Consider the following 19602-nt stretch of genomic DNA (forward strand, 5'->3'; position numbering starts at 1 on the left):
TATGGGAAGCCTTCATTGAATTTATTTGTAGATAAATTTTCTTCTTTTACATATATTGAGGCTGTTTGAGTACTGGTGATGGTGACAGCCTTTGCAGTGTTATCATTAATTTTCATTTTTCATCTGAAAAAGTTTTGGTTTGATAGTGTCTCTAAGGAAGTGTTTCTCTTTACAAATGTTGATTCTATGCTCCTCATTGGTTGAAGATAACAAGCAGATTCTCAGATATTGTAAGTTGTCATAGTTCCATCAACTCATATGCTGATTTGGACAATCTGATTGACTAATTGTAATAATATACATTTTTTCTAATCGGTAGCAATCTTACATTAAAAATAATATGAGATTTCTATCATCAAAGCATTAGAGTTATACATTATCTTTAGAAGAACACTAATTTGTATGTTTATTTTCATTCATAAGGAAATATATAATCAATTCTTTCTACCCTGTTCATTTTAATTAGGTAAATGTCTGGATCTATATTAATTATGTCTAAGTCTTTAATTTTATTAGTTAGATACAATCTAAACATTGCAGAATCTTGTTCATTGGAACATCTCTTTAATGAAACTTCTTGTTATCCAAAACTTGGACTATGTGTCCCAGTGTGTGTAATTTGTATTGGAAATTCATTATTTATGGATAGCATATCTCCTCCTGATCAGGGTTATAGGAGTTAAAAATATTTTACACACTAAGTAGTCTATTCTCTCTGAATTATGTCCTGAGTACAGTATTCTTTAGTTTTCAGTCATTAATGAAATTATTTCGGACCTGTCATGTTCTTTATTTTTCATTTGATCCTTATTCTATTCTTTGTCACCTTGTCATCAGTCAATACCAGAACCTGGCCTTCAGTCTGCAGAATTATTATTTTACTAAAATCATTGGCAAATTAAATGGAGAATTTCAAGAACTCTGCTACTTGCGTCAGTGGCAACTGTTAATGTGCAAGTCATTTCTGTCCATGTGGATCATATCAAAGAAATTCAGACATGAGACAGTCACATTATACTTTTGAGTTCATTTGCTATTTCTGTTTTGTTTTTTTCATACCCTTGGTCAACAATTTTAAAGAAAGTGATACGTGTATGATTTAAGAAGTTACACGGCTCATTACCTGCAGTATAGCTGACAATCTGATTTCAAAGACTTGTTTCTTAAGTTAGCAGATTTTTAGCACAGCCTAAGACACTTCAGACCCCAGATGTGTGAAGGAATAAAAGAATGAGAGCACTCTTGCCTGCTCCTATTCTGGGGCTCCCCAAGGAGCAGCAGTTATCCTTGAAAGCTTCTGTGCTAATGCAACCACTGGTACGAGGAGGAGCGTGCTCAGCTGCCCCAGGCGCAGCAGAATGAAGGAAGGCTTTCAGAAATGTAGGGAGATAAGGCAAAGGAAAGGTGCTGGCAGTGATGTTTATCTTAAATTTTAGAGTTCATAAACGCTCAAAACATTACAACCTGAGTGGATGTTGTAGCTGATGTACGCATTTCAAAATCCATGTAAACTAAAACCACTGAGTTCAATACAGGTCTAACAAGGACTCACTGAAGCCAGGAGATGAGGTCACTTGAAAAAGCAAAAAAAGCATTTAAGTAGAATCGTGCCTTCTGAAAGAGGGCAGCAAACTTTAAAAGAGCAAGTTTCAATCTGCTGCTGAATTAACTAGGAAAATACCATTTGCCAGTTATGGGCTCTCCTGAATCCAGGCCTGTCACTGCAGTGAAGAGGCTCTTTTTTGAAGGACAAATGCCTGTAGAGTTAAGGGAGAGTGGTTTTGTGGCTGGCCACGTGAGCTTTTGCTGAAATACCAGTTCAAGCACAGAAGCCTGACCTATGACTTTTTCTGTGAGTGTTTTTGAGGCAGAGTCATGCATATTCTGCGATGAATGGAACCTGAAATGTAGAGGCTCAGCATTGCTACTAGCAGTGAAGTGCCTGACTATAAATAGTGTATTCCAGTTGATTTTAATCCTGAGAAACAGCATTTATCTCGTGACAGCCCCTTCTCTTCTTTTTTCTGCTTATGTAAACTGCTTCCTCAAAGATCAATTCAAACAGATACACAAACACAATAATGTATTAAGCAATAATTATGGTAATGTAAACAGCATAACAAATGATAGAACATGTTGAGAAAGACATACATCCTCATCAAATGCTGAGATTTGTTGTAACCTACTCTGACTATATTTTTACTGTAGTCATTCAGTGTAGTCTCACCTGTTTTACCTGTTGCCTTTTTACTGTCATAAAATTATAAACTGTAATTATGCTTTGGTCTTCAGCCATACCATGTTACATCGCACACGCTGCAGGCATGGCACATGAGCAGAGCCCAGTCCATCTGCATATTTACACATATGTCTACTTTTAAACATATCAGCTTTGTGCTGACTTGCTGCCTACCTTCTCAGATGATGTCTTAACCTCTTTGCTTGTCTGTGCTCTGAGTTTATGAAATTTGTGCCTCCTGGTGAGAAAAGAAATGGATGGCTTGGGTGATGTTCACTCATCTGTCATGCAAATACTGTCTGTACTTGCTAGCTGCCTGTGCTATTGGATCTCTTGGCTTGATACGAATGTCCTTTTAGGTGCCCTAGCTGAGAAGCAACCTAGAAATTGTAAGGTAGTGCTATTGAAACCAAAAATACATAAATTGGGTGTCTTGTCAGCTAATACCTCTTGCTTTAATGACAATAAAGCCTGCTGACATATGTGGTCGTGGCAAGAAGGCTCTGCAGTGTGAATGGAGCAGCTGCTGCTGATCAGGGAGGGAAATCAATGACTCAGCATTCATCAGAAGCATCCTCCTGCTGGTCACCACTGCCAAGTGCCGAGTCATCGATTTTCCTCCCTGCTAGGCGAAGACTGCTCTATTTTCTTTACAGCAAGCTTTAAAATGTTTCCAGTGCACTGTATGCAGCTGTCAGCTCCCATTGGTAGGTCTCAGTAGGAGCGCCCCAACCCATGAATTGCACTGGGACTGGGGCATAAATCTCAAATTTGCCCAATGTAGTTTTTCAAAGTGCCTGAAGCTCAGCATGCATGAATCTACAAATCACCCTATCTACCCCAATCAGCACAAATGAGGTGTTCTGCTTGCCATAAGCTCACTAAATATTTTTTTTTGTGAAGTGGCAAATGGAGCACAATATGCATGGCTCACAGATTCACAGTCACTGAAACAAATCCAACAGCATGCAGTTGTCATCAAGAAATATGTCTAGGAAAACCTCTCAAGCCATGTAGTTTCAGCACAGCATGCGACTACCAGCTAGTCCTTCGATATTCAGACAAAGAGATTGCCATATATAGTGCACATGAGGAGTGCTGTCCTTTGATTTCTCCTTTTAAAAGAAATCATCCTTGCAGCTGTTCTCCATTGTCCCTCAGTCTTGAATATCTTCTTTATTTAAAGAGTCCCTGGAAATCAAAAATAGAGTCAGAAAGGAGTCTTTGTCTGCCAGTCTTAAAATCTTGTGAGTCATGTTTTCCCAAATCTTTCACAAAATTCAGTCAGAATTCGGCTCACAGCTTCAACTTTAGGAATGCTGTGAAGGTGACTACAAACAGTGATGCTCATTTACAATTTGAAAAATTCATTTAGGCTGAAATGTGTGATATATTCACATACATCTCTTTTCCGTTTCATTTACAAAGAGCAACAGAATTGTGGAGTTGAACAATAAAGCTTGAAAGCTTTCAGTTCCATTCCATTTTCAAGATGCAAATGAAGCAAGTTCTGAAATCTGCAAGCCAGCTTCTACTTGCTGATTTTAATCTAAGAAATAGCATATTTACTAGAATACTTATTTAAATAGAAGATTTACTTAAAAACAGTATCTCACTGTATTAAAGTTGAAAAGATTTTCAGACCCGTAACATCGCTGTTCTCTTCACAAACAAGGAAATATGCAAATAAGTTGTTATTTATAATAGCTGCTGCTTGCTATGTTTGTAAAATAATTATATTTACCAGTTAATTGACCTTGTGTGCACAATAGGGACAAAAATAAAGAAATGATGCATGAAAATTCAGAGTAACATTGAATTGGATTGGTTTGGAAAAATATATTAACTGTTAATTTTCAAAAATAGCAAGCAATTAATTGCTGCTGTAATGAACATTTCTGTTTTACTCTGGCAGCCATACTGTGTTAACATAATACATTGAAAGTCAAGGCAGACCACTTGATTGCAGTGTTTGCGCTGCAGTAAGTACACTTTTGGTTTAATGTTAAATTTTCATCTCAAACGTTCTTACAGGAATGCAGATGTTGTCCTATTTGTCGGTCTTGTTAAAATCTCTGTCATGTGAGTGCCAGTGCGTGTAGTAACACCTAATAAATTATGTAAAGTGTTGCAGTGTACTGTACTTGTATGACCATTTCAATATACCGTAATTGTTTTCCACACTTCCCCCACAGGTTAGTCTGGCTTCCAGCAGAGGCAGAAGTGAATAACAAGCCAATCAACATGCAAAATATTGAACAGAGCAGTTCAGCACACAGCCATCAGCCAAACGTGAGATTAGCATGTGGCTACAGACAGGACGGTGAGTCTGAGCTCAGCTTCCTGAGCCTTGCACATCTCTCCCTGTATCTTCTGAATCACATTTCTGTTGTTTACTAGCCAAAATGAGTTGTTCCCCATGTCAGCACTGGATGATTAATACCGTGACAGAAGTAGGGTCAGGTAATATTTCTTTCAAAGTACCAGCAAGGGTCTTCATTTTGCCTGTTTGGAGCTTTGGAACTGTATCCCGAGGGATAAGCGTGAGCCCCTGGTCTTGATCCAGGGTGGTAAAAGCAGGTGACCTGGGTATATGGCCTGGTGATGCTGATCCCCTTGCAGTGCCCAGCACAGAGGACCCTGCTCTGACATGTAAAGGCACTTGGTCTGGCTTTACATGAGGAAGTTTGATCCCATTACAGTGTGTGATTCTGCCTCTGCCGTGCCCAGGTGGCACATTCCTTTTTGCTTCAGCAGATGTGACTTGTGGAAGCCGTTGCCCAAAGACATTTAGTTTGTGGCTCAAAGAGTTTTCTGTAGAACAAACCCAGGTCTGTTATTTACACTGTGGTACTTGGAGGACCTGCTTGTGGGAGATGTTTTGGCCTTTGCCTTTTGAGCTCACTTAGTGAGCGCCTGCTCGCATAAGGAAGCTCTTTTCTCTAGTGGGAAGGGCTTGCACTGGCAGCTGAGCTCAGGCTACTGGCTCCCTCTGCATGGGCCACACTTTAAAGATTTTAGAAGGTGGCAAATTTCAGCCTGTGAGGGGTTTAACTAATGATTTGAAAATGAAAAATCTCTGAATTGCATCACAAATCGTCACTTTGTTGTTTTTTTTTAAATTCAACATGTTTTCAACTTCATTTTTTAGCATTTCTGGAGCTCACAGCTCACTGTAGCTACCATAAGACTAAATTGATAACTGCCCATAATTTGACTCAATTCTCAAACAGTCAGGTATCTACAAGTTGGGGAAGCATTGACTTTTGCCTGTGTAGGTTGGTTCCTTTCTGTGAAACAAGTAGAATGTTTTTGCTGTATCTTTTCCAGAAATGAATATTTTACAATCCTCCTCTAGTGCCAGAACACCCTTATGAAAGCAGCTAATCTGTGCTAATGATTGTTTAAGAATAAAATGGAAAAAAAAATGAACACAGGAACTTCTCTTCCCTGAATTTATGGCATTGCAGTCCTTCCCATGGCAACACAGATAGTCAGATGGTTCAGTAGCAAAGTACAAGCAGGAAGAAAAGGCAAACAATGACAGAGGGGTAAAAAAAGGGAAAGAAAGCAATGTGATTTTCTCTAAAAATATAATAACTAAATGGTGGAAGAAAATCCTTATAAATGATACTGTCTACTTGTAAAGAATATCCTTCATGTATTAATTTCTTTCTATTAGACTAGCTTGTCTAAAACATATACAGAAAGCCCTTTAATATCCCATTATACTGTATACTAAAGCATTCAGGTCTAATACTATTACTGATAAAGAAACCAAAAGCATATTTACAGAGACTGAATGTCTATAAAGAGCAGATCAAGCAAGTCTCTTGAGAGAAGAAGGTCCCATATCAGATTATTGTGTGAAAAAAATAGCATGCTCATCTCAATTACAGCACCAATTTGGTTTATTTAAAAAGGAAGTAATTCCGGTTTTAAATCATAAAATCACTTTTTTAAGCCTGTAAACATCCAATAAATTAAATTTTTAGATAAGATCCATTTTGCAAAAAGCTATTTATGAAAAGCTTCAAATAATAATTAGAGAGGATTTAATAACCTAATCACTGACTAATACTAGCACACAGTAAGTACACTGATTTAGATCCTTCTGTGGAGTTACTGTTTTACCTCATCTCATTTAGCAGCTTATTATACAATGTAAGTTGCTCAAGCCTATAATCCCTACACCAGTGGAGGTATGTAGCAGAAAAATTCTGATTGTAGTCTCCTGAGTTAGTAAGTAAAAAAATCTTTAAAAATGTTTGTCAGGATAATAGTCTAGCTGAATCTCATGCAAAAGCAAAATACAGTCTTATACTGTAAACTGATGAATGTTAACATCTGAAACTTTAAAGAAAGTTATGCTCCTTAGCATAAGCATGGATTAAATATTGTCAGTATGGTATGGAATATTAAAGCTTTTCCTTTAAAATCATGTGCATTTCATGGCTTATGTTAACTGTAGTGCTCTACTGAATGTTGTAGTTATTCTACTAAAGTTAATATGAGTTCTTTTATTTATTATAATGCACTTTGAGCCAGACTCAAGAATTCATTTCATTCCTGGTCATGCAATTTACCTCTGAATAAAAATGAGTGAAATGTCACCCTGAGCCTGGCAAGAGAGTGGGGTTATGGCCCAAAATCAGAAGCATAACACAGAACAAGTTATATCCCTTAGAACTAAAACTACCACTTTACTACTTGAATCTTTTCTAGTGAGATTTAATTTAATTTTTAAGAACTTCAGGGCAGGTTAATGAAGGTCTACTCCCGTAATAGACACAAGGTATTTAAAATGGGTCAAATGAAAACCCTAGACAGACCATTACAATACTTTGGGACTCAAAATCCTGAACCAAACTTCTTGTGTTAACAACACCTGGCCACCATTGCTCTTTTAGCACTGGTGCTCTCAGTGGTCGCTCCTGAGCGTTCTGTCACACCCATCTGCTGGTCACGAGCACCAGATACAGCTCACTGAAACACAGCACCCCAGGGCAGCAGCACACCCTGTACACAGCCAAGTTACATCTCTCTCTGGGTACTGAAATGTAGAAGAGCACCGAAGTAGTTAAGAAAAGGCAGGAGAGATAAAATACAAATACAATCAAGCAGAACTGTCTGTGAAGTGGTATATATATGCAGATTAGGGAACAGATCCCTCACATTGGAACTGTCCTAAGGAAGAAAAGGAATGATTAAAAACTGTCAGATCAACAATGTGACCACTTCCATAGGTACTCCTCTGGTGCTGTTGACAAGTTTCCACTGGAGCTAACTACAGTGATTCAGTCACAAAGATCTGGCTCTTATCAGTTCCAAGTGCTGTGTGCCCTTCAAATTCCACTGAAAGGCAGTCAGGTACCCAAAATAGGAAAGTGAAAACTGAGAAAGGTTTTGAACAAAAGAGTGTTAAGATATGTGTGTATATATATGCCTGACAAAAAGTTAGCACTTTAAACCCTATGTAATTGCATGCATTATATTTGTGGAAGTGTCTTATTGCAACTGCATTGCTATTAAAATGCAAAGCAAGTGCAAGCATGTCATGTTTATTAAACCACTAAAAAAAATGTTCCGACAGTGTTATGACTTCAGTTTTCAAAGCATATAAATGGGCCAGGCAAAAAAGGGGGAGGAATCAGAAACCAAACTCTCAGTTTACTCTTTCATGCCTCATTATTGGAACATGCAGGGTGGAATATGTAGTCCTTTGAGATGTCTGCAATAATGATCTTAAGATTTAGAATAAATGATCTCAAAGTACATTGCAAATTTAACAGTTTGATATCAGACTTAAGCACAAGATGATTACAGCTATAACTGAGATTTCCTAGGCAAAAGGCTTACAGCAAGAGAAGAATGTTCTTCTTTCCCCTAAGAAATGGCAAAGGAATCATAGGTGTGCAGGATGTAATTATGCATGCTGAAATGAGGCCAGTTCACTACAGCTAATTCCTTGTTCTTTACAAAAAGTGCTGCAAATTATTAGATTGTCAGCTTCAAGTATCATCTGCAAAGTGGCAGCTCCAGTAACTTATCCAACAGTGTGTCCGATTTTCAGGGCATGGGATAAATCCTGGCAGGGCAATATGCAGCATTTCTCCTCAGTTCTTCATGACCGTGCATTCCACATCAGTGGAGCTGGAGATCCAGTGCCTTCTCATTCATGCTTTCAGCTTAAAGTTTCCATTTATTTAATCAGCCCTTCCATTATCATCATTTATGTACTATTCATACATCATTTCTATCTATTGTAATACCTCTTCCCAGAATTTAAATAACTCTGGCACCGAATAACTTGTGCAATCTGAACAAAGAGTCTTAAACTATCAGAATAGCTTTATCTAAAACATACTTACAAACAAATAAAAGAAAGAACATTATTTGTGTTCTTTTTGTGCTTTGTGAATAAGAGTTATGCAGGAATAGAGATACTCAGCATTGAGTACATTCTGGCAACAGTCAGATGCAGCCCCAGCAGATGAAGAAAGTTGCTATGACTTCAAAATGAACTCTCTGTGCAGCTTCTGGAAGTGTTCTTCACTGCCCAGTTAATTACATCTCTTCGTATTTTTTATTATATGTAAGCTATTGCTAAAGACCTGATAACCTTGAGCTTATTTTACCTTTTTTCTTCTTTTGGGTACTTTTTTGGGTAACATCCTTTACTTTTCTTTAGCTGTTTCTTTCACAATCTTCAGCCAGTCAGATGTTGCCAGTCCAGCATCATATCCAGATTTTTAACTTGAAAAACTGCATTGCTACCATTTCTTTGCATCAGAACTGTTGGTTCTTGTGCAACGTCCCAAATTGTTCTGAGATCATGAGATAAAAACACACCATTGGGAACCCAGCAGAGATCTAAGGCAATAACCATACATAATTCTTGCACTCCAAAGATTCCATTGCAGATGCAGTTTTTGAGAGAACGTGCAAAAGAGGATTTTTTCAAACTAAAGCTAGTCTCAAACTTGGAAACTCCTCTTCAAAAAGCTTTCTCTTTCTTTCCTTGCTCTCTGTTTTGCTGTGTGCTTCTCTGCATTCTGGAATGTTTTCTTTATGAAATTCTACACTTTTACCTTGATGTCTACCCAAAGATGTCTCATAGCATGTAGGAAGTCCAACATGTGTGCAAGGGAGAACCCATTTTATTGTCAGACATTTAATCTTTCCTTGGAAAGGTGGTAACTCTGGGCAAACACAGTGCAGCTGCCACCTTGGTTCTCAACACTGAAATTGCACTAGTACTATATTTAAGAGTATATATCAGAACAAACCTGGTTTCTGGTATCTAACACTTGTGTTTATCTGTTATTCAAAAGCACAAGAACTCATTCTCGCATCTCCTTTTATAAAGTTGCACCGTAATGAGTTGATGCAGGCTGCGCACACCTTCCTCTCTGGGTGGTCTGGTCAGAGAACAAAGGTTTCAGATCCTAAGAATGGGGGCTTGCTAGCACTGTTTGCTTTTTGCTGCAGAGTTCTCATGTCTGTGATTTGCTTTTGTGTGATAATTTAAGGACAGATGTAGAAACACTGTTTCCTTGGCTCTCTGGAAGCAGGCTGGCAGTATTCAATCGTTATTACATTAAGATGATTCAAGGCTGAGAATACTGATGCCACCCTTCCCCCAGCACTCTGTAGACACACACAGACACATGCACACAGGCGTGCACACAGAGTATTATCTCTGTTTGCCTTACTAATGTCATTGTGCAATATTCCATTTTCCTCTCTCTTCTTGTCCCCAGGGTCTGTAACAAACCCCTGCTGGACCTTTTATCCACCCACTAAGTCCAGATTAATTTATTATACTCCATCTAGTTTTTGAACTGTTCCTTCTAAATGTGTGATGGGGCTTAGGGCTGTGCAAAGGGGATTCAAGGATAAGGGGAGAAAACATCCTCAGGCTGTAGCTTACAGTGAAACGTTGTGTTACAGTATGAGCACCTCTACTATTATTATGCATAGCCATGGAAGATGATGCAGGAGGAATGACTGATTAGAGCTCATATTTAGCTAAATTAACATCTCAAGTCCATTTTTTTGGTGTAAATCTGAGTTCATCATAATCTAAAAGCAAATATTTGCCTTTAATATCTCTGATTTATGCATAGAATACAGTGTACTCTTCATTTCCTTCTTAATTATTATTATTTTTTTAAACAGCTTCCAGGCAGAAAGTCAAAGCCTGCTGTGTTTTTTATTATACTCTGCAACTCATTTTCCTGTTTTTTTTAATAAAACATCTAATTAATCCATGTAATCTGAATACTTTCTTTTTAAACTCGACATGCTAGTGAAAGAAGTGAATGAAAATGTAGCTAATTTGTTATACCTATGAAAGTAATAGGTAGATAAAAATATATAGAGATAAAAAGTTGAAGTGTGTGAATAGTATGAATAGTGTCCAGTGTGTGAATAGTGACTGAAAACAAATAATAATAAGGGTAACTATGAGTAGAAAATGTCTGAAAAAAAGGTCACCAATGGAGTGAAAATATGCTCCTCATTTTTGCCATCTCATTTTTGCTCATTGCATTACATAAGCTGGGGCTGATGATCTTACCAGTAAAACTGCTATTTCTTTTCCCTTTGTGGGAAGGCTCAATATGAGGTTTATACAAGATCCTGATAAAAATAAAGCTTCAAAGACTGTTGCAACCTAGCCCTCTTTATCTTAGGTTGAATACGATGCATGACTAGTTATTTTAGAAGTTTCTTTTTCTTAATTTCTGTCTGACTCAGCATCTTCCTCTGGGGAAAATACAAACAAGAGGAGCAGGGGCCAATCATGTATGTAGAATTTAAGTGAGTAACTTCAGGTGGCAAAGTCTGTAATAAAAGAAGGGGATTAGAAAAGTGTACCTTTTGGTGAATTATCACCAGCACCATTTTTAATGGAATGTTTGTCAGGCTTTTGCATGAAATACCAGCAGCTCCTTAACATCTTTAAAATTATTACCTAGACAATTTCCAGTAATGATGAAGTTGAAAATCGATGTAGGAAATATTACTACAGTAAAAGTAAAAAGATGCCTCCAAATGGTAATGTACAAACGCTCACAAGGGAAAGCTTACTTGCATATGAAGCTTTCCCAGTAGAAACATTATAAATCATACATAAGTCAGAGTATGAATGAGGAAAAAGAAAAATAACTATCAAGATAAAGTTTAGAATTATTTAAAGTGTTCTTGGTTTGGCACAGACAAATGCAAAGAGAACGTGTTTGTTAAGCATGGTCAGCAGAAACTTGGCATCTCACAGTATCTGAGTGGAAGCCTGGAAGTCTTATTTTTTTAAAAAATGTTTTAGATCCATTTCCCTGCCCTCTTTTGCATCTGCACCAAAATCAGTCATGACACATCACTGCTAATGGAGAGCAGTGTAGCAAATGGAGAGTCAGGACCATATTTTTTTCCCTTCAGGAAATCTCACCTTTGAGGCTGAGTGACTTTTGCATGGTCTTGCTTTTACCTATTTTTGCAATTGAGCCTACCAAAACGCAAAAGGATGTGTGGCTTCCCCTCTGGAATAGGGTTGGTCATCCACGTTTAGATCCCAGCATGAAATCTCAGCCCTGTTGGACCAGTGGCAAAATACGAAATGATTTAAACAGGAGCAGCAGCCTTCTGATCCCCTGTTTCGCTAACTTCAAGGAACCATTTGTTCTTGGTGGTGACTGTTTACACTGCAAATACAAATGGGCACCATCTGAACTACCTAGAAATCTCAGACTTATCAAATCAGTCAGATTTTTTCTAGATCTAGTTTGAAACCATACTATGGCTTTGTTCCTATACCCAGGATCACTTTGCTTTCATGTTGTACAGAACAGCAACAGGAAGATTGTCTCCATCCTTCTTATGGAGTTTTATAAATTATATACTGACTGAGATAGACCAGGTGGCAAAAAAAAGACATGAGTGATGTGGGAAAATCAAATAAAAATAAAATAAATGGCATATAGCAGGGAAGCTTGGGCTACATTTTCTCAACAAAACCATTCTCTTTGAGAAGCTTCTAGAGACATGTAACTTCTACTGTGTAAGTACAAGTGGGACCTTGAGCATGGCTGGCACATGGGCAGTAACACAATTGGGACTGGTGACTGCATCCATTTTCCAAGAAATACATACATATTTATACTGTAACACTTTGTAATTAATGCTCAACTCAAAAAACATCCCCAAGATCATAAAAGCAGCTAATAGTCAGGACTGCAGATGCCCAGATTAGACTCTGTTATAGTTGAACCCAGAAAAACTAATGTAATATTCCCCTTCAAAGGAAAGCTTTCTATAACAAAGAAAAGAAAGCTTTACCACCTAGTTTAATTTTTAAATCACCACCAAGTCATGCAGAATCCTCATAGAAGTATCTACAAAAATCTTTTCTGTAGGCACTTCCATATTTCAATGTCACCATATCTCACCACTGGCTATAAGTTGCCTTCATCTCCAACATGCTTCATGGCATGGGAGCTAGAATGTCTCAGTCACCTGACAAGGTGGCTCCATATGGAACCTCCAGAAGAGATTGGAGAGGACACCAGAATTGTTGTTCAAAAGGTTTCTGTTTTAATTTACACAAGGACAGAGGGGTGAATACTAGTCTATTTACAAATTCAGCTGTGCCCTAATTCAGCCTGAGACAAAGTCACATTGCATAAAGGTAAAGCTGTATGTCTGATTCAGGTAATATCTGACAGTTTCCACTTCTCTATCCTCAGCTTGCTTTGGTCTAAAGCAAATGTTTTACTGGGGGTTGGGTTGTGTGCTCTGCCAGCACACTACTTGGCCAAGCAGAGCAAAAGCTAGTAATTCTCCTGCAAGGAGGGCATATCCTCTTTTTATATGGTGAGCAGGATAGCAGTTTCCTGGTCTTTAAAACCCTGCAAGAACAGCTGGCCAGGGCTGTAAAATGTCAGAGGTGCTGGGAGTCAGCTGTGGTCTCATTCCCAGCTGGCGGATCGAACAGGCTGGCTGCCTGGAAAGCTGTGTGGGTTATGGAGTGGGAGCTTTTGCAGAAGAAAAGACAGAGAAAAGCTCTATGGCCAGGGATTTCTGGGGTGCTGAAAAGAGCAGGCTATGCTGCCTTACTTGCAAAAGATAGGTAGCCTTGGCAATAGTGTCCTGTTCTTAGGCTGAAAATAACAGTTTATTCTAGAGGTTTTTTACACCACAATGCTGATAGCTTCCCACCATGGTCAGCTTATGTGCAAGGTAGAGGCATAGCTGGTACCCTGTCTTTGAGCAGTTTTGTCATTCTTCTTCTGCAAAAGCAAAGATTCATCAGCTTTCTTAAATCTTTGCTGGCAGAGGTCTTTGGAGCTTTTCCACTGCAAAAATGGAGAAAGCCCTTACAGAGGGTCACCATATCTACTGTCCCTGCAGACCGTGCTGCAGGTCTGTCCTGTGTGATTTGTCTCTCCCTTGATTTGAAAAGAGAAGAAATAAGGGAAATCCTAAAACACACTGAACTTACTAGATTTCAGAGGGAAGTGCAGTCTGAGAGCTTTTTTATAGTAAGACTTGTAAAGTGTAGTTTTGGGGGGAAAAAAAATGTGACTTTACTTACACTTATATTTTCCCTTACTTTGGTAGATTTGGGTCTCTGTCTACTGCTAGCAATTTTGGTGGCATTACATGTCCGTTGGTGCCAAGCACTAGTAACAGACAATCACATTCCTGCAAAAGTAGTAAAAATAAACCGTGGGGCAGTGGTTTTAGTTCATCAAAATGGGCTGCCATATTTTTCCTGTTGAACCCTGGCATGGTTCAATCTCCCTTTGAGTGGGGAAAGCAGATCAGTAGAGGAAAAACTTCAGGAGAGCTCTCTAATAGAAGTCATCAGATAAGGAGGATGCTGTAGCAAGTGAGGATTGTTGTTATTTTTTTCTGCCGATTGATGTAAACGAGTTCATATAGCAACACTTTCAGTTTTGGAATTCAAATTCAAATAATACTGGTTTTTTGGGTTATTGTGCTTCTGTTAATGACTAAGGCTTTGTCTGAGCCTACGAATTTATTTATGACTTTGACCTGCTTTGAGCCCCAGTTTGCTTCGAGTCAGACTGATGATTGCATGCGGACTATGCCTTTTTAATTTAGCTAACAATCTGAATTTTCAGAGTAGATTATGTTTGAAGCCTTCAACAAATATTTACTAAATGTTTGCCATTTGTGTGAGTAGAAGGCCCTAGGAAAAAACACTGAGATGAGCACAAAAGCTGTTGTGCACAATACTGAATGAAGACTAAGCAACATGATTTTAGGAGACAAATCTGTGCATCTGTTTGATAGGAAAAGTCTGAAGAGGGTCACCAGTCCTACTAGGAATCCTCATACAGTAGCTGTTCTGCTCTTTCATACAAAAAACTTCCCAAAACTGGTCACACAGACCAGAACTTTTCAGTGTTTACATCCAGGACCAACTGGACAGATGTGTTTAGGGAGGATTGCTGTTTGCTGATGTGATGTGAGGGATAAACACAGCTCCAACAGCTATTTCTGACTAAACAGGAAATAGCCAAAGCCAGGCCGGCTTCATGCTTTGTTCTTCTGCAATGTGTCACCTTTACTGAGCATAAAAGTGAGTCAGATATTGAATGCCGTTTCTGAAATTACTTTTGTTTCTGTTAGAACAGAAATGCAAGTTTGTAGAAAATGTAGTTTATTCATGTACATACATATTATCTTTTAACATGTTTGAAGCTCTATTTTCAGAAGCCTACTTCAAGTGTACCTAATGCAAAGTGTTGCAAAATAATCCTGTAAGGCACAGTTGTTTACTAATAATAGATACTCTGGGCAAAGCTGTTTGAAGTGCTGCTTTACAGTCATCAGCTGAATTGAAAAATCCTTTGCAAACAACATTTTTACATTTCAAGGTAACAGTTAAATTATCTAGACTTGGTATCCCACACTCAAAATTCCTCTTTACACTGGCACAGGGAATACTTATTTTAAGCACATCCAGTAAAATACATATTTTAAATTATATTTTACAGTTCAGTGGTTTCTCTAACCTGAAGATCCCAAAGTGCTTCTCAGATGGAAGTGAAGTTAGCTTAAGAAGAGTCCTGTGAGCACAATTATTTCCACTTTGCATACAGAGAAAATGAGCAATGAAAACGGATGGTTTGTTGAAGGTTGCACACAGGTGCTGGCAGTAGGAATAGAACCTGCACTTCTTGCCTCCCACTCCTGTGCTTTAGCTATAAAGCTGCTATTAGGCTTTCCACATCATCCTGTGATTGAGTAACTTTCATTATATCAGTGGAGATTCAGGAATTCTGAGCTAATTAATGCTCTGGCACTTTTCAAACCCTCAGCTGCTCTTTACCTCTGATGGTTCCATAGGGTTCGATGACTTGCAGTGATGTGTCTCTGAAGAGACAACAAAGAAAGGCAAATAAAGGATGGGGATTCACTAACCTTGTCTGACAAAGGTAGGGGCTGTACTCAGAAAAATTTGCTTAGGTTTTATAGGCTTCTTATTCATTTTAGACAGAGGGTGTAAAAGCTTCTAAGAGGGATCCTGTCATGTTAAAATCTGATAATTTGGAAGTTCTTCTTTATCACTGCTGGCTGCACTGCCCTTCCACTGATTACAGTAAATCACCTGAATTCTCTTTTAAAACTCTGCCTTTTCTGTGAGATCAAATTAAAACCCATGATTCCTACATATGCCACAAGGAATCAAGTATTACAAATAGTCTGCCAGCTGTTCTTCTAAATAATTAGGGAGGGACATAAGCTGACACTGTTTGCTCTGGATCAACACCTCCCAGAAGTTTGGGTTAAAATCTTTTGGTTCAAATTTGTAACACCACTGCTGATGACCCACAGTGTGTAGAGTTAACTCTTTCAACTTTTCTGGTAGTAAGAAGATTAATTGTGAAGACAGCAAAGAGGCTAAGCTTTTAAGAGTGATGAATTTTGGAGCAAATAATTTTTTCAGTCCAATTAACAACACGTGGTCTGTCAGTAATGGTTGGGCATCAAGAGCCTGTAAGTTGCAAACAACCAGGAGGAGTTAAAAACATTCATCATTAAATTGTAATGTCATCTCAGTTCTCGCTGTTACTCTTGGTCTCTCTCCACATGGCAAAGGTTTATGTTTTGTTTGCATTTTACTGTGGTATTTTAATATGTTCCAACAACCCAGAAGTGGGTCGTGGATATGTATATACCCAAAATATGTAACTTAGTATGTTAAAAACAAAATACACAAAACACAAGTTCTTCTAAAACTACTTTTCTTTTGTGTCAAGCAAAATCAAACAGACACGATGTTTTGTGAACCTAGACCTCTAAATATGATTTTAAAACCAGCAGTACATATACATCACTGCAGTAACTGAATGCTCTGAATGATTTAAAAAAAAATCACTTGGTGTCTAAATATCTATGAGCAAAACAGCGTGAGGAACACAGGGATGAAGCAACTTTGCAGTGTTAATAGGGTTTAATATATGAAGCATTAAACACCACTGTAGCACTCATAAAGGAACATGGCTAATGCTTAAACTTGTTTGACATCGGAGCCTTTTTACTACTTATATTCCAACATATTTACAAATTGAGAAGAGGCTTGTTGAATCTTGTTCCATGATAGACTTCTGAAGTATTCGAGCTGGCAGTTTGCAATTACTTCATCTTGGCTGGGATTCAAAGCAGGCCAGCACATGGGGAGGGAGGCATTCAGCTGGACCAGCTGAAGCACAGGGGGATAACACACAGGCTTAAAGGGGAAGAGCCCAAAGTCTGGGCTCTTCTTGACATACATCATTAACTATTAATAGAGATTCATTATTTTGTGGATTTGTCACAATTGGCTCTTAGGACAGGGTGTCTACATGCTTTACTAATTATCCCTAACCTGCTTGGAGGCACGTTTGTGAATGCCAGTCATTTGCTGCCAATTTACATACCTGGGGGAGGGGTCTGGTGAGAGACATTCATGATACAAAAACAGGTTAGAGTTAGTGCATTAATGTTTCCCTCCAGCTCACCCTGTGCCATGGCTTGACACGTCCATCTCTGTCCTAAGTAAATCTTACCACTTGTATCCTTCACAAGTGACAGGAAGGCTGAACAATTTCCTCAAGATTAATTCCTTGGAATAATGTCAATCATTTGAGGGTGTTTTTAAGAGAATGAAATTATATATTTATGATACAGTCCTGATTGACTATTTTATATGAAATGTCAGCGTTTTCTTTTTGCATAACCCACCTTGCAGTGTGTCAGGAAGCATATTCCTAAGGGAATCCATGAGGGAATATAAACCTCCTGTTTGAATGCATATTAGTTTATTGTATTCCTTGCCTTGAGGTTTGAAGTAACTTATTTTCACCCAGCAAGAGGGTGGGCAAGGCTCAGGGTGTGGGGGTTGTGGCATTAGCCACCCATGGCTAATGTGAGGTGTCCTGCTTGACTGTGCTGTGCCGTCATGACTGTGCTCGCTGTGCTTTGTCATCATTAGGTGGGTGGCTGCTGTGGCAAGATGCTTCTGTTCAATGAATCAATTGTAAAATGAATATTAGACTTCTGCAGGGGGAAGTATTGTGCCTCCTTCTGTGACTTCCCACCCCCAGACCAACTCTTCCTCTTCTCCTCTGACATGCTGCAACAGATTTATGAAAATCAAATACTTTAATTGTAAAACTGCCACTTAATTGACAACACGCAGGATTTATACAGTGCTCAGCTCTTAGAGATCACTTTATTTAGCATTCCTCTTCTTTTGTTCCCTTTCTCCATCTTAGCAAGCAAATTTTAATATTGAAACACATGCCACATTGTGTAGGAGGTAAATGTCAGCATCATAATGAGCTTTTAAGACATTGTTTGAAAACTTCACACTTTTTCAATATTTCTTTTCTCCAGGGCTGGATTCTTTGGTCTGCTTAGGTGTAGTAGCCCTAACATGGAGAGCTGCGAGTTCTTCCTGCAGGACAGAGTTCTCCAGTCAAACCTGGCAGTACCCAGGTGCCCCTTGGCAGAGCCAATAGCAGGACAAAGAAGGGTTCTGCTGTCCACAGCCTTCAATGGCTTGAGCCTCCTGAGGATTCAACATTTGATCCTTGCACCTATTATTTAGGATGATGCTGCTCCAAAATATCTGCCATTAAGCTCCTCACAACTGCTCTTGTCAAATGTACTGCAGCCTAAAAGTGACTTTAGCATGATTGGAGAAAATGTTCTGTCTGTCTCCTCTTTGTGAGGGCACAGTGAACAGGATACTCTCTGGGCAGTTACTGTGGAGGGGCTGCTGCTGGTATGGGGAAATCTGTAGCATGCCTTCAGCTGGTAAAGGGGATTCATTGCTTTTCCAGAGAAGTTCCTACATGGATCTAGGCTGAGCATGGTACAGAACTGTCCCCTGATGAAGCACTAGTTGGACTCATTTGCTGGACAAAGAACAGGCAGTGTCCCATCATGTAGGTCTCTTTCATACAAATTATGAGCATGTTTATAGGCACATGGGTAAGACAGAGGATCACTGTACTGTGGAGGGACTTTGAAGTCTTGATCAGAAGTCGAATAAGCACATTAAAAAAACCATAAAAAAGCAAAATGCAAAACAAACCCCCAAAAAACCCAGGCTGGAGTGAAGCTTGTAGGATGGAGTCTGTGCAGGATATGCTGCTTCTGGAGCTTCCCAAGGAGCTGCAGAGCATTTCTGTGGGGTGTGTTTTAGATGTTGCATGATATTGATCAGTTTGGAAAGTCTCTCTCACCCTTGTCTCATAAACCTGTGGGAAGAGGTAGTCTCTCCCTAGCACGAGCACTAGCAGTGGGCAGCTCTGCATGCCGTTGAGCTGCTTTGCTCTGTGTGAGCCAGGTTTTCTCTGCACTCACCTCACTGAGGCTGCCTACAGATAAACGAGGGCCTGTTTTAGCTGTGATTTCTAAGTATCTGCCTGGGGGTTATTTATCCCATTTATTCAGAAGTGGCTTCTTTTGAAAAAGAGGAGGAGGTGAAGAGATACAGCTTCCTAGGTAGTAGTAAAGTGCATGCTGTGTATGCATGACAATATAGGTCTCCAAGGTTTAGTGGATCTGGAATTATGCCATTTGTCTCACACTAATTGAAGCATGTGCCTACAAGTGTGCAGTGCAAAACATAGGATAAATGGCGATCATAAAATAAGAGTACTGCATAACCTGTCTTATTATTAGATAGGCAGTCACTTGCAGAGCACCTTAAAATGTATGTTTTGTGAAGAAAAGCTGCTCTTTTATGTGCATATGTGTATACATATTAAGCTAATAGGATATATTTCTGCTAAGCTAGTCTGAGACAGCACAGTCTTTTACAGCTTTTCAGAACCTTTCCT

At 38.9% G+C, this 19602-nt stretch overlaps 1 protein-coding gene across 3 annotated transcripts in view; it reads left to right on the forward strand.

Moving 5' to 3' along the window:
* Positions 1-19602, forward strand: part of MAMLD1 (mastermind like domain containing 1) — a 245677-nt gene that overhangs the window by 68369 nt on the left and 157706 nt on the right. For all 3 annotated transcript variants that reach the window (XM_085060304.1, XM_085060303.1, XM_085060305.1), the window contains one exon: positions 4435-4562. The gene's annotated coding sequence lies outside the window, so the exon portion shown is untranslated. The remainder of the gene's footprint in view (positions 1-4434; positions 4563-19602) is intronic.

Source organism: Lichenostomus cassidix, chromosome 4A (genome assembly GCF_008360975.1).
Source record: "Lichenostomus cassidix isolate B80296 chromosome 4A, HeHo_3.0, whole genome shotgun sequence".
Taxonomy (NCBI): domain Eukaryota; kingdom Metazoa; phylum Chordata; class Aves; order Passeriformes; family Meliphagidae; genus Lichenostomus; species Lichenostomus cassidix.